Source organism: Neolamprologus multifasciatus, chromosome 9 (genome assembly GCF_963576455.1).
Source record: "Neolamprologus multifasciatus chromosome 9, fNeoMul1.2, whole genome shotgun sequence".
NCBI lineage: Eukaryota > Metazoa > Chordata > Actinopteri > Cichliformes > Cichlidae > Neolamprologus > Neolamprologus multifasciatus.
In genome coordinates this window covers 17,932,378-17,948,920 of record NC_140447.1, presented here as the reverse complement: position 1 = coordinate 17,948,920, position 16,543 = coordinate 17,932,378, and the positions used below count along the sequence as shown (strand labels likewise).

At 41.8% G+C, this 16,543-nt stretch overlaps 1 long non-coding RNA gene across 1 annotated transcript in view; it reads right to left on the bottom strand.

Moving 5' to 3' along the window:
* LOC146511371 (uncharacterized) overlaps window positions 1-16,543 on the bottom strand; it is a 115,630-nt gene that overhangs the window by 27,607 nt on the left and 71,480 nt on the right. Inside the window, exon 6 of the long non-coding RNA XR_014876245.1 lies at window positions 1-16,543. This exon is cut by the window's left edge and continues 25,144 nt beyond it. This is a non-coding gene — a long non-coding RNA (uncharacterized LOC146511371).

The window sequence follows — 16,543 nt, the reverse complement described above, 5'->3', positions numbered from 1 at the left end:
CAGATTTCACAGTTTCTTCTATTCTTCTTCTCTGTCCTTAATTCCTGAAGACTTGAGTCCAGCCTTTTTCACGTTGTCCAAAAAGCAGTGAATAGGAGAATTAAATATTGGCCATTTGTTCTTATTAGTTGATCAGCTATCTCTATGCTGACTCAGTAAGCGCTCTGTGGTTGTTCAGGCCTGTATGGGAGCATTTTTGTTTGTTTGCGTGACATGACGCTTCTTTACACAGGGCAGCAGTAGCATCTCTACGTCTTTCTTTCTTTTAGTTATAAGGACCTACCCTCTGTTCTGAAGCTGATTAGTTTTGACCTGAGCAACCTAGTGCTGCTATATCCAATCAGCCTAATCACTCAAACTCTTGCCTTCCCCCACCTTCTTTACCCTAATGGGCTTTCCCTGCTCTGGTGACTTAGCACTTAAGAGGTAGGGAGGTGGAGGGGTGGGGGTGGGTGGTTATTACTCCAGGAAAACCCTGTTAAAACTTCTTAACAGAGCCAATGCTGTCCTTCATTTTACAAACAGCTCAGGTACTTAAGGAAAAAATAACCGGCGTCCTCCATCGTTACCCATATTTACTGCTGTGAGTGGTGGCTAACCCAGTTGCCAGTATGCTTTTGTATGAATTTGCATCACCTCCCAAAGGGCAAGCAAATTAATGAATATTCACACTTAATCTATAGCCCACGGCAGCCATGCATTATTCATGAGCTGTTGCTGTTTTTGTGGTAGCACGCACACATCTCAGATTTGTCATTGCAAATCATAATTTCATTTTCTCCTGACTTCGATGTGTGCCACGTGCAAGCGATGTCTGCACTTGCTAAAGGCACGCGGCAAATCGGTGCGCGGCTGGGCCGACGTCTCACCGCAGGTTTTAATCTCACAATTAATGTGAAACCACGTCCTCAACGAAGAGATTCACGCTCCCAAATGCTAACGATGACATTCCTAATCTCAGATTCTCCGATTCTCACAGGGGTTTTCACGTCAGAGAGGATACAGGCTGTCACTAAGCTGCAGAGGACTCAGAGCAGCAGCGGTAAAGACATCAGCGAGACAGGTGCCATCTTGAATTATGGCAGTCTGTCAACATGCAAACAAGACTTGGAGTCCTGATGTGGTACGTATGTTTGCAGCACCAAAACTCACAGTGCCCAAATGCATACGTCCTTAAAAGTAGAACTCAGAGAACCGATCAGTCACTAGACTACCGACTAACTCGGCAGCAAAAATCCGAATAAGGTAACAGCGTTGACACCCCATTGTCCAACCCAGCAAAGAGGACGTCTAAAAGGTTTCCGTATGAAGGAAGGAGAAAGTGTGGTGACAGTTTAAAAGCCTTTCCTGACACTCAGCAAAATGGGCCAACCTTCTTCCAAACAATTGCACCTGCAAGTCAAATTGTATTAGTGATGCACGATGTTTTTCACATAGAAAAAAAGAGTCACAATAGAGCTCAAATGTGGTGCATCGAACTGAGTCAGTGTTGGGGGGGTTTCTCTTGTAAAGGGTGGAAAAATAAATGCAGGATTATCTTTCACAACAAAATAAAATCACTACAAAAACTACAACTTCTGGCAAAAACACAGAAATTGCTCACCGGGAGAAAATTATGAATCAACCTATTAAATATGCACTTCGAGAAAAGCGCAGCCCGTACATTTTAGCACCTTTGTCAATGGTGCAATCAAAATATTCTCTCAGCACTCACATGTATGCTCCCTTAAAAGAAAATCAGGAGTTACCTCTTTGTTCTTGAAACAAGTTTCTGACTACCAAATTGTTTTATTGAGAGAAAGTATATATATATGTGTCATGCTCAGTAAAATAATTGCAATGTTTTTGGTTAAACATGAATATTCAAAATCCTTGAATTTGCTGTGAGAAAATAATTAGGAGTTTATTAGCATTTGTTTATTTGTCCATGCATAAAACCTCCTAATGAGAGTGTATTAACAAGCCCTCGACTCTAGGGAGGTAAATTCTCAGTGTTAAGAAGGTCTTCCGTGTTTGGAAAATGCTATGCTGCAAAAAGAAGGAGGGGGAAGGGGGGGAATAAATAAATAAAAATAGAAAACTGATTAGCCTGTGAACAGCTAAATTAACCTCACACGTCTAAAGCGGTGACATGTCCTCAGCCAACCATTGCTAGCAGGATTTGCTCTCCATGCATTGAAACATAAAGAGGAGGAAAATACCAACTCAGGGTAATTATAACACATACAGTGACTTGACATTTAGGGCACAGTGTAGAGAGGGGAGATAGTTGGCCTTATCAGAAGCTATAATGAAAGGTCAATGGCCTCCTCAGTGTTTACCTCCAATCATGTGGTCTGAAGAATCTTCTTCAGTCTCTATTGAAAGAGCAATGGTGTGGTTAGGAGATACAGCATTTCTGACTGCAGGTGAAACCAAAAATAACACCGGCTCATTCTTTTTCTGGACTGTTTGTGTTTTGACATTTTACTACAAAAAAAAGTGATTTCTTTTTTCAATTTCATAGGACTTTATAATAAAATATAGGATGGAATAATATAAAATAGTACTGTCACACTCCCACAAAAGCACCCTCTAAGAAATTAAATGTATATATTGCACTACTCCCATTCATCCTGTGCTGTGCCTACACTCTGCTTGTGTGAAAACTGAGCAAAGTGTATTTCTTTCACTCTCTCTCTCTCTCTCTCTCTCCGTGCCTTTTTGGTTCAGTCTCCGTCAGTGGAAGGAAAAAGCTGCATTGATAAATAGGTCAGAGAGCTTTTCCACCCCCCAATGGTTTCAGGCCCAGCTTGGCAAATTGAACATAATTAAGGCCCAAGGCAAAGGTTGCACTTTCCTTGAAATAGCGAGAGGAGTGGTGCAGAAGTTAGCTTGCTACAGGAGGAAACACGCCGCCATGCATGTTCAGTACACCATGCCTGGGCACCGAGGATCCACAGAGCTGCAGCCGTAAGCAGGAGGAAGAGGAGGGGTTGGAGAGAGAGAGGATGGCAGCCATTACAGAGCCAGAAAAACTCTCCTCACATGTCTCTCTCTAGCACACATGCAGCTTTTGATGCTTCTTTATTTCTATCACATTGATAAACAAACATTGGAGGAATATTAGGTGGTTTTGTTCTCTTTCAAAGAGTCAGATAAATAGATTGATGCTCTCTAATAGATAAATAATATGGGCAGTAAGTCTGGTTCTGTCCAAAGGTACAATAAAGGGCTTTGGATCACCTCTAAAGCTAACAAATATATGTTATATCTTTTAAATAATTTATTTTAAAAATGCAACAATATAGAACCAAGAAGGTATACTAAAATAGATTCATTAATGTAGTATTTATTGAAGTAGAAGCTGGATCTTTGCCTGTAGACTTTACATATGTCAGGTTATCCGAGTGTGACAGAGCGTAGCTTGCAGAAAAAAGAGAAACAGCACACTGACACACTCACAGTATCACTACACCTGTTCCCTTTTTTCTTTCCTCATCTTTTCCTGCAGCTATGATTTGCTGATTGGTTTGAAAAACAAAACATTCACTGATTATATAATTAATGTGAGGGCTTCTGCATCCTGTCCCCTGTATATTCCTTGACTGGTTGGTTACTGGCTACTACTCTCACAGGTAAAATTGGCCGCAAAAATGGTGTTACTGCTCTTTATGATAGCTTTGGTAACTAAAGGATTGTCTCAGTCACTGACTGTGACTCACTAACTAACCCCAGATCTGTGATGAAACTTGAAAAACAAACCGAAAACAGAGATATTTTGCCTTTAAAGTAAAAAATGTTGTTGTTTCATCCTGAGACCAACGTGTTGTAAAAGTGCAACTTTTACTTTGGAAGGAAACTGTCACCAGTTCTGGTAGTTGGTGAGAGTCTGGAAATAAGCCTGCATCCATGCATAGTAATGGCAACCGTGCCAACCTATGGAGGGTCACTTTTGCACTGACTGGACTAAAACAAAAGGAAAATGCAATCAATCAATCAATCAATCAAACAATCAATCAAGGCTTCAAAATAGTGATGGTGGAGATGGCCATCATTTATCTACAGTTTATAGAAATGTGTTTCCTCTGCTGACCTCTGAGGGAAGCTATTAGTACAACTGATTAATGATAATGTCCATTAATCACAGAATTCTGACTTTTTCTCCGAAATCTGGAACAAAAAAAAAGGAGAAAATCCTAAAAACCCTTGTTTTTTTGTTTTGCTTTGGTTTTTTTTTCAGTGGCCCTAATCCTCTTCCAGCTCATGTACATCTATTCCTGGAATATTTATTGGGTTTACTCTGTGACTTCCAGGAGAAATGGTTCATTGCAAAAATATTTATTTGTGTTTTTTTAAGTATTGATTAATCTTAATCTCAAAAATTCAAAATGAAAATGTTAAAATACCTTTTTCAAATTTTGGACAGTGCTTTGGAAAGGACTTTTCACACAACAAGCCACATTCACAGGCATACAGGATTTTAAATTCTTCCTAATCACACACACACACCAATAGGTGCAACAGAAACTGGTACTTAAAGAGCACTTTTGTACTCAGTTTGAGCCTTCAAGGTTACTACAAGCCACACTCGCCTTTTTCTATGACTAATTGCGTTTAACCCAACACTCGCTGATTGTGGTAATTTTCAGTGTTGGGTTCAATGTCTCACCTCCTGCCCAAGAATACTTAGATTGGTTCCCCTAGTCTGCATGTCAGATCCTCCCCCCCAAAAAAAAAACCCCAAAAAAACAAAATCAACCCTCCTTCGAGCCAGCGACCTAAGGATTTCTGGGAACCCACTACAGTCCTCTGCTCTACCAACTGAGCTATCGAAGGGGACGATTAGGCGTCTCACTCAAGAATACAACATGCAGGCTAGAGGAATTTCCATCCTTTGTGATAAGTTGAGCTATGTTAGCTTAGCACAAAGACTGGAAATTCCTGAATTGAGCTGAACAATGTTAGCTTAGCTTAGCTAAGTTGATGTTTACTGCACATGCAGGTGAGTGGTGTTCTTCTTCTTCACCATTGTTACTATACAGACAGTTAGAAATTTTATAAAGAGTGATTTTTTTCCTGCCCCCTTAGTGTGGGCTTAGTGTGCCATTATAATTCCCCACTCATCACAGTGGTATCCTGAACGGTCTGGGATGCCGTTAGTGAGCTTGGATGCCAGGCTCCATTAGTGTCCCAGCATCCTCTGCTCTGAGGGCTTCGCCTCAGCACGGAGGACAAAGCAGAGCAGAACCACACAGGGATCGCACAGGTTAAAGATGAAGAGATCCAGGTCTGGGTGGAGGTCTGGTAAGGAAGGGCAGCTGTGTTAACTATCCCACCACATTGTCAGGCTGTACTGGTGAAAGCCAAATACAGCAGGTTGGCAGTGTATTAGGGATTATGCTCTTTACACCACAAAAACCCATAGCTATTAATGAGACCTCATGGAGAGCAAGGACTGTATGTGGCAGTATTTTTTCCAACAAGGAGGGAGCTGAGGGGGAGGAATATTTTTAGTGCAGTTCGTCTGTCGGTAAGATTCCTCAAAAACTTCCAGGCTAAAATTCATAAAACTTGGTGGACAGGAAGACCAGAGAGGAAAGACTACATTCAATCTGGGTGCAGATCCCAATCACTTTCTTTAGCGCAACATCATTTATAACAACACAACGGCATTTGAGGAGCTACACCCATGAAATCAGCAGTTTCAAGATGAAATACATTTTTATGGAAAAAATTAACCAGTAGTTTGAAAGGAAACATGTTTGACATGCACAGCATTTGACAGTGCACACAACAAATGATGCAAAAGTGGGGAAGATTGTAGCAATTCAAGTAAAAGGCTATAATTTAAGGCTAAAAGCTGCTGTAATGTGCATCAGCAAAACGCTAACACTGAATATTAGAAGATGATTGAACAAGCTTTTCTTTTCCACAACTGATGTTTGCAGGAGAGGGAGGTTTAACCAATAAAACTCCACCATGGCTTTTATTGTGTGCAGTCATTGTCAAAAATAATTACATAAAAATTTAAAAAGATCTTGTGGCTTAAGCTGATGGTTTTGAGTTGATTTAAATTATTCACACTTAGCATTTTCCTAAAGAGCACCATGAGCAATGCCAGTAACCGTAATTTAATGTTGCTGTTTCCAGGCAGAATTTGTATTTTGCCTATTGCACCTATTGCAAAAATGTTTTAAAAAAATATTAACATAATTTTTTTTAGATATCAGATTTTAATGCTTCGGGAAATACACCTGCCTATTTCTGAAATTGATGTGCAGCAGCATCACACCAGGCCTCCTCTGCCTTCCATCCCCCACCACAGACACCGAGTGCTAGTGGACGCCATATGGCAAAAGATTTACCATGGTGACATGGACATGAGGCTCTAACTCAAACCTCCATCAGAATGTCAAGGAATGTCACAGAGAAGGAAGGAGATGGAGAAAGGAGGTATGATAGCACTGTTCCCTCAGCACAATCGATTCAGCTGGCCTGAACAGTCCCAGTCCCTTCAGCCTCATAAGACTAATGGCGGAAAATCACAACCTGGGGGGTTCGATCCTCTAGAGGGCCTCTGAGACCTTATTAATATGCAGCTTTATTTATTTATTTGATTTTGATTTTTTTGAGGAACGGGCATGCTCTGAAATGTTTGTCGCGTACACTCAATTTTACACGTATAAACAAAAACATTTGAAGCATGTGGATAAAGTATCAGCCGCTCGCTGAGCACAGCGCAGGAAGGCACAAAGACACGCGTGCACACGCTGCAGCCACGCATGCACGCCGCAGAAGGAAACAGAAGCCATAAAAATATTCAGCTGATTGCTCCCTGACTACGCAGTCAAAGTAAGAAAACCCGACAGGTACTATCTCCCCGCTCTGCGTGGTACATCTGAATGTGCTGTGCAGGCATTTTCGCCATCTCGGTTCTCTAGGTATGGCTTCCCCTCCCCCCGCCATCTCCATCATACTGTATCCTCATGCACACAGCAGGCTCCCCTCCCCCAGCCCGCCTTCACCATCCCCTGGGAAGATGGAGCAACCAGAGAGAAATTAATTGAAATCTAAACCGCGATGCAGGATTAACTAAGTAGGTGAATTCTAGTTGTCACATAATCAGGGCTAGTGTACTGTTTGACTTTCATCAAATGGAGCTGACTGAAACAGCGACCGGGGATAATGACAGGGAAAAAGGAGCCAGCTGCTGTGCCCCCCTCCCCCTCTTTCTCTCTCTCTCTCCCTCTCCATCCCATCCCTTCCCCCCTCTCCTCAGCATCTCTCCCTCCTGTCTCCTACCCTCAGATGTAAATCTGGATCCTTCCTATGGCTGATGAGGTGTTGTTGTATGGAGGAGATCCCAGAAGGGGCAAAACTGCAAGATTCTGCTATCGCATACTCTGACCTCCCTGCCTTCCACATACACAGATCTGATACGGAGACAGATAAGCAGCACTAACAAACAGCTGCAGGATCTTCATCGGTCTTTATCATGACCGTGTGCCACTAGTGAAGGAAATACTTTATCACATACAAGAGAGTGTACTATGTCATGCACGCTGGCAACGATCTGACTAAGGAGCTCGAATTATCGCACACTTACAAAAAAAGACAAATCACGTCGATATCATCTTCCGTAAGCAGCTATGTGTCATTATACATATCATGTAAAGCAACTGTGGTATTTGCTGTACCAGCACTTGAAAAATGCAATCTGTCATTTCCACCCAACTACTGTAAATGCACCGTGGTATTTGGCTTTCTTCTGAGACAACAGAGGATGAAATGTTAAAGTAAAGTGGGTCAAACAGCACGCAGCTCTGATGAAGCATGACTTACTGCAAAAAAATGAGAGCATGTCAAAAGATTTCTATTTCCCTTTGAAGGGATGGTGTAGATAGGGCAACGCGATGCGCTGTGAAGAAACGGCACTTGATCTATTTTGAATGCTGAAAATGTCCTCAGTTCAATCTTACATGGTGTTTTTTTGATCAGACGCTGATGCAAAACACAAATAAACTATGTATCTCATTCAGCGTATAGCGCCAACTTGCAGGGAAAACCATCAAGAAAAGTTGCTTTTCAGAGAATATTTGTGTTGCAGATCATTTAAACTGCTTAAATTACACTTTTAATAATATGAATACTGCATTTGCCTTTTATTTAGCAATACCTGTACTAATCAACTGGAGTAAAGAGGCAACATTTTGGTGTTAAAATTGGCGCAGCGCTGCAGCTGCTGCTTCCAGCAATAAAATTATTTCTTTAGAATTTCACGCTGTTTAAAAATCAATATTGTAGCAAGTTGTCCGTGAATGTTTCTGTGTGTATATCTATGGTGTGGATAGCAGTGGGTGTGGGCAGTACAGCAGAGCAAGCTGCCAGCTACCCAGTTGATAATATAGCTTGGGCTTATGCCCAGCAAGGTTGACCTCAGTCTGTTGGCTTGCGATGTCATTTACCACCTGCCACACACACACACACACACACACACACACACACACACACACACACACACACACACACACACTCTATCACTTTCACTGCCTCGGTTCAACCTCTACACATCTTTGTTTCTCTACAAACACACACAAAAATATACAGGTCTGTCCTCAGGTAAAGAGGGCTGCTACATGCAGCTACAGGCAGCTGTGTGATGGACTAAAGTGTGCTCAACAAGTGTCAGCGTGAATATGTGAAGGTTCAAGAAAACGATCAACAAAAGAAAAAGAGGATGAAATGAAGTTCATCTTGTGAGAGGTTTGTAGTTTCCAAGAGCAAAGGCCACAGATACTAAAGAAAAAAGCAAGAGCGAGAGAGAGAATACAACACGCACCAAAACAGACACGTACCCGGGCTTGTGCACAAATTCAGACACTTCGACAGAGATGTGTGTCGCAGGCGTGCGGAGCAGCATACCTGGACAGATGGCAGGCAGTCATCCCGATGCACCTGCCATCAGCGTGCCGCCCGAGAGGCAGAACAGAAACTGTTTCATCTCTCTCTCTCTCTCTCACACACACACACGGATGGATCTGTTTCTTCGATAAAGGCACGCCGCATGGATGCTGATGTGAGTATGGCTGTGCACCGTTGTCTGTTTTAAGTCATTTAACAAATAGAAGAGCAGAAGTTCTTATAAGCATCTGAACTACCTGCACTAGCTTTAACAGTAATACAATATTTAAAATATATTAATATATAAAAACGTACACTTGACTACAAGCAAGATTAATTCCAACAATATCACCTGTAATATTTCATTTAGCATCACTGATTAATCACAGAGCAAATTCAGGGAGCACACAGTTTGGTTTATTAGTACGAGCTTGAACTCTGACACCTGGATTAATTTCATCCGATCTAATTAAGATCGATTTTTGTTCAGTCAAATGTTTTACTGTGGGACAGAGAGGAGGTTGTGGCTATTGCACGATTGCTGCAGTGTGCGTCTCTGCCCAGTAAAAACCTGCGAGCGACTCTGATGCTCTCCATTACAGAGAGAAGCGATGGATGGAGAGGCTAACAGACTACCAAAACCCACTGCTCCAGCCTAAATCACATTTCAAAGCATAGAGGAGTCTATTATAGGAAATTAGAAGGGCCTTGGATCTCAACAAGTCTATCCTTCAATTTTATTGAGTCTTCTCAGTAGCCCTCGGTGTGTTGTGTATACTTGTCAATAGCAATTCATCTACATGTGTTGTGTTGACAAACAGTGCCAAGCGTGTGTCTGCAGCTCAAACGAGTGCATGTGTGTGAATGCACACGCACACACTGGTATCCTTAACCCCGCCCTTAGTAGCAGGAGAAATAAATGCACGAGGTAATAGTTTGAGGTCCAGGGTGACGTTCGGAGAATCTGATATTGAGTGGATTTTTCTAAAGTCCAAACACAAATTCAAACTAATCACCGCCCACATGGAAAAGGAATAGAAAAAAAAGTTTTACATTTCTTCCAACAATTTTTTTTACGACTTTTATACATGTATATGTCTCATATTTGGATAAAAAAATTTACATTTTTCTTAAACGGTATAATTACACAAATTCAGCATGAATCGAGTTGTATAGCAAAAATGTGAAAGGGGCCTCTTATATAAGCAAATCACAGTATGAGATACATACAAGTCTCGACACGCTATATAAAAAGAGGAATTTATGTCTACGTTTGCAATTTTTTGTCTATTTCCTTCTATTTTGGAGGAGCAAAGTTAAAAATATAGTAAAATAAAGCCAAAGCTTCTAAACACTAGTAGGAAGTATGAGTCTCTGCTATCTAGGGATCAGCGCTATTAATGAATTAAACAATGAAACTTTGTTGTCCTTGCTATTCTACACCACAAATACGAGTCAGTTAAATACTATACCACGATTAATACTTTTTATAATATTATTAATACATAAAGTATTATTAACACTTTATGTACAACAGCAGTTAACTGGTGGGTCTAAGATGAAACACAACTGCCTGCCACTGGTTTGCAGCCCTGGTAAACAGGGACCTTCTCTTTCAGTGCCAGCACGCTGGAAAGTGGGACAGATGACATCAGCATTTTGATCTAGAAAATAAAAATGAATAGTTGCATTAAAGCCTTGTTATAATAAAAGGACACATAACTCAGCTGGAGCATTGCATTAGCACACTGATCGGCGTCACTACAAATCTTTAGGACAAAAAGGCTGCTGATGGTAGCACCGCTTGTTTTACTCAACAAAAGTATTAGTGTCATTACTGACCACACATTGGCGAATCATGATGAGTTAAAAGAAAAAAAATCACACAGAGTAATAAATTTACTGGACACTTTAATAAGAACACCTTGTCATCTGTGTTGACATGACAGCATCACACAGTTGCTGCAGATTTGCTGGTTTCACACCCACGATGTGAATCTCCCATTTCACCACATCCCAAAGATGCTCTATTGGATTGAGATCTGGTGAGTGTGGAGGCCGTTTGAGAACAGCGAACTCATAGTCATGTTCACGAAACCAGTTTGATGATTAGAGTTTTGTGACATGGTGTGTTATCCTGCTGGAAGCAGCCATCAGAAGATGAGTAGAGTGTTGTCATAAAGGGATGGACATAGTCAGCAACAATACTCAGACTGCGGTGTTTAAACAATGCTCATAAAAGAAGAAATGATCCCCCACACCATTACACCACCACAAGCTACACCATGCTTTCATGTTGTTTACACTAAATTCCGACCTGCTATCTGAACGTTGCAGTATATCGGTATCAGTATAGGCATAATTTTTCCACTTTTCTTTTGGCCAATTTTGGTGAGATTGTGTGACCTGTAGCCTCAGCTTCCTGTGACGACTGACAGGTGGCACTCGGTGTGGTCTTCTGCTGCTGTAGCCCATCTGTTTTAAGGTTTGATGTGTTGTGCATTCAGAGATGCTCTTCTGCATATCTTGGTTGTAGCGAGTGGTCATTTGAGTGACTGCTTGCAGCCTGGCCATTCTCCTCTGACCTCTGCCATCAACAAGGCATTTTTTCCACACAGAGCTGATGCTTATTGGATATTTTCTCCTTTTCAGACCATTATCCGTAAACTGTAGAGACGATTGTGCTGGAAAATCCCAGTAGCTGGCAGTTTCTTAAACTCGCCAACAAGCTCATATGGCACCAACAGCCATCCTAATATGGTAAATTAAGGTAGATGTCTTACTTAAAGAGTAACCAATAAGTCAAATTGTTTTCCAGCTGTACTAAGAAAACTCTGCTTTCATCCAGAAAGAATGAAGCGTACTGGATGTTACTGCTACTTTCATCAAGTGGTAAAAAAAGAATCATTTGAATCTTAAATCCAAACTCTGTGTAGTTTAAAAAAACAATTTTCTCAGCAGTTTATGGCTTTAATGAAAAAATATATAGGTAGGAATATCTTCATGCTGGCAGCTGTAAAATTCCTAACCATCATATTCATGTTTCCCCTCCAGCCTTCAGACCCCCTTCTAAATTTCCATCCACCTCCCTCCCATCCACACTCCCGCTGTCTGTCTGCTCCTGCAGAGAGCCACATCTCACAATCCATGTGCATCATGTCAGATAATTTTGTGGCGGCGAATCAATAATGCAACCGTAAATTTCATTTAAATAAACATTAGTGGCCTACTTAATTAATGAAACCTCGTCTGCAATTTGTCAGTGTCAGGAGTGCTAACCCCTTTGATGTTGGTATGAATATTCTTTTTCAGAAAATGAGGCGCCCGCACGATTAGAGCTTATTGTGGCGTTAGCCTCTTCCTCACCGTCAGCGACGCTGCCTCAATTTGTGCAGGGCTTATCAAGAGTACACAGCATCACCAGATTAAAATCATTTACTGTGCAGAGGAGACAATGGGAGGCTGTAAAATGAGTGTGGGGAAACATCATGAAAAATAGTGGGGGGAATATCTAATGAATCTAATCTACATACAAGCAACTTGATCAAATGCTTGAGCAATTTCAGAGGCCATACATCAAACAGTACATGACATTAACATCGAATCAATATCTAGCAGGTCCACACCCACAAACCGTAGCGCTGAGCGCTAATAACCGCCAGGGTTATGAGAGATAAATAAAAAGACAAATATAAACAGCCGGCTATCCTTTTGCGAGACGAGCATCTGACCTGTCCTTGTCGGTGTGCGGAAAACAGCTTCTCGCGACCCAATTTCATTCAGCTACATAATTTAGCGGTGAGCCACATGACTTCATAACCACTGCAAAAATATTCATCAAAACAAGTTAGCGAATCTATTTCAGCAGACTCACTTACAATCCCTGGTCCCACCATTACAACTGTTTCATTAGTTGGGAGAACAACTCATAAAGGCTTAGCTGACCTAAATAAGTCAAGTTGATCAGCGCATAGCTCAAGTTGATAAGTTTAAAACATTCAAGATGGCATAAAAGGATTTGACTCATTAGCCATGGAACTAAAATCAGACTGACAGCAGTTCAGCTAATACAGAAAGTGATATAGCAGCAAGAGACTACCTTGACTGTCAAAACGTGTTTGCAAGTCACATTTCACCTGAAACATATCAGTCAAAACACTGTCACTGATCAAGATAAAGAGCTATAAATGGGAAATGTTAGAAAAATCTTTATCCAGGTGTTAAAACAAAGGTACTGACATATTTCTATTCATCCACTCTTATTCTTTTTCTTTTTTACCGCCCCTCTCGTTGCTGGTGATAAAGCCAAATTGCAATTATTTGGGGGAGACAGTGGGAATAAAATACAAATGCATACAAAGCTTTGTTGAAATATTCTAGGGCATTTAGAAGTATACGTTTCCTATCACCACAAAGAAAGACTGACTCAGATGCATCTATAAAGAGAAGCGTCGTGGATAAACGCATAAACGTTTTCTGTAGCGCTTTGCAAGTCGACTCCAGCAGTTCATTCATTCTTCAACAAAAACCAGGTTACAGCGCAGAGCCAAAAATCTGATTAAAGCTCAAGGTATGAACGAGACAGAATATAGAAACTGGAAATCACACCCCCAACCAACCTTTATTTGGGACACCTGAAATAGGCCAGTGGCTGGTTTCCTCCTATCAGAGGAGCCCTGGGAAACCTGAGAGAGAGACTGGAGGGAAAAGAAGAGAGTGAGGAGGTGGAAGGATGACTGTGGCGGTGGTGGGGGTGGTGGGGGGATTCAGCGGGCCTTAAGTGTGCTATCATAGGCGTCTCTTGTGCCTGCCTGCTTTATTTGCAGTAGTCAGGTTAATGAGTCCACCAGCCCACTTGATGTTGAGAGGCCTGCCACAAAGAGCTGCCTCATTAGAGCTAGCCTGGCACGCTGCTCTGAGACAAAGGGACATTCACACTGCTGAATGCCTTTACGCTCCTCAATGCTGCCAGCCTGTGAGAGCCAACACCATGGCATAGCCCCCTGCACACGTCCTGGCGCCTGGCCAGCCACGCCACGACCCCAAGTTTGCTGGCTGGACTCGCAGACTGCAGCGGTGCTAGTAAGCGGCAGGGTGTACTAAGATCAGCTGTAGCGTGCTGTGGGTTAGTAATATAAAAGCCACGATGTAGGAAGCTGGGAGACCAGCTGAAGTATTGAAGATTCTGATTGGTTCCCCTGGCTACCCTCTTCCCCTGCTTTCTTCCTTGGTTTATCTTTGTATTTGCACCAGGCGTTGCCTCAACATTCATCTCTTTCTGTGCAGGCAATTCTTAGCTGACAAGGTCTAAAATACATATGCAAATTATCTTAAAAAAACAAAACGATTTGCTGCCAAAATATATCTAATTATATGACATAACAAATGAAGTACTGTCAGCGAGCGTGATTCCGACCTGTGATAACAGTTACTTTATCAGCTGAGGTGCTGGAGGTATTTAAAAGTCACTGCTCTGTGTAATTTCATGCTTGGCAACTAGAGGCTGCAATATCTGTATCTACAAGAAAACCAGCCTCCCACCTAACCTGAAGTCTATAGAGAACTTTTATGTTTTAGAGGCAAACTCAAACTTTTGTTTGTGACAACAATAATGCTAATATCTTAGATAGCATGTATATTTCAGATCTTACATTTAATACTGTAAGAAGTGGATAAGTGGACTTGCATATTTTGGTATAAAGTGTCATTTTTTAACTCCTGTCACTGTTATATAGTCAACGCAGAGCACGGGATTAGACTTTATATGAGCCGTATTCCATGTTAGATGCACTGGCTGTGATCCAGTTCACCGCTTCAGTGCAAAAAAAGGAAACGAAAAGGAAAAAATCTCTTAAGGCTTGGGGTCAGGAGTTAAATATTTTCTGCATAGGCAATCCGCTCTTTCCACCACACTATATATAGCGCAGGCAGAAACAGCTGAGCTGACTCCAGTGATGTCACTTGCGCTGATGGAATGCTTTGTTCCACAGCGTGTGCGCATACCACCTGGGTCTGTGCGAGCTGCGAGGGAAGCTCGATGCAGGAGCCAAGATGGCTGACAGTTGCCCCATTTTTTCCCCAAGTGTTAAAAAGAAATGAAAAAAGAAAAAAAATGCCACTATCTTCTTAACCCAGACCGTCCACAGCCTCCAAATATAACCTCATAAAAGCATTAGGTCCTCTGACACGGCTATGTGTGTTAATGTCATAAAAAGATAGCAGCGTTTGGGGCTGCCGTTTAGCGCTCATGCCAAAGTAGGGTAACATCAGCGTGAGCTCTCTCTCTTTCTCTCTCTCTCTCACACACACACACACACACACTGCGGCTGAAGAGGAGAAAATAACACGTCGCCATCTTAAGCGTTTAACTCTTTGTCGTTCTGTGCATGGCGTGCATACGGCTGAGGTGTTCAAGAAGCACTATACCCATATATATATTTTTAGTACGCCTTTGGGCTTCTTTCAGTGTCCCTAAAAGAGCATGGTTGCCTGGCAACCGTTATTGTTGCCATGGAGATTCATGTGTTGGCAGCTGCTGCAATCAGCATTAACTCAAGGCACATATTCTCATTCCGATAGTCAGGCGATGGGAAGGCAACTAGGACACACAGTCAGAGAGGGATAGTAATCACTGTGAAACATATGCTCATCCATTACTTGCTGCATTAATACAATTATATCAAAAAGAAATTTATGGCTGTGCTTTGGTGCAATGATCGCATTTCAGACAGAGGCATAAAATTCCACCTTATAACGGATCCCCACTTTTATTTAATAAATGGCACCAGGCTGTAACGCAACGGCAAACAATGCCATTTCTCCTCTGACATAAGAAGCAAATCTGTTCAAAACGTCCCTGCTCATAGTCACATCTGTTCCCATTTGTCTTTTAAAGCAGCAAGGTAAAAAAGAAAGAAAGAAAAAGAAACAACAAAAAACCTCAATGTATGTGAAAATCTGTACACGATATAACCGGATTAAACGAGACAGTGACATCCCGGCTGAGAGATGTGAAAAATAGATCTCGCGAATGGCACGTTTGACAATACTGTTCGCACATTAAATAATTTCACATAGACCCTTATTACACAGTAAAGTGTATAGCCTTTGAGAGACAGTGAGGCTTACGTTTAGTGATAAATTTCAGACTAAACTCAATATTTTCAGCAGCTCTCTGCCAGCTGCTGCTGTTTCATTTCGACCTGTTGGGGGATAAGTGATATTTACCTCTTTCCATTCTTCATATGGGGATGCATCCATGCCCGTTGGAACAATTGCAGCCCTGTTGTGAGCAGAAACACAAGCAAGATCATAATAGTAGTTATTTCCTCTCTTTTTTTCCCCTTTTCCATGCTCCCAGCTCACTCTGTCACTTTGCTGTTGACATCACAGAGTTATGTAGGGATAAAGAGGCAGAGAAAAACAATAACAGACCCATTGACCCCTATTTCACAAACCTTGGGGGTATGGGAGAAATCCACTTACAAGGCTGGAACAGACCTGCTGATTGGGCCTCAATAGGCTTTCTATTAGGGTGCAGCAGAAGTGCAGCAGAAGGTCCTGACTGCTGCCATTTCTGAGTGAGGATGTTTCTGTGATGGTGCAGATTTACATCTAACCTCCTGTACGCCTCGGGTTTGAAGCAGAGACCGAACTGTAT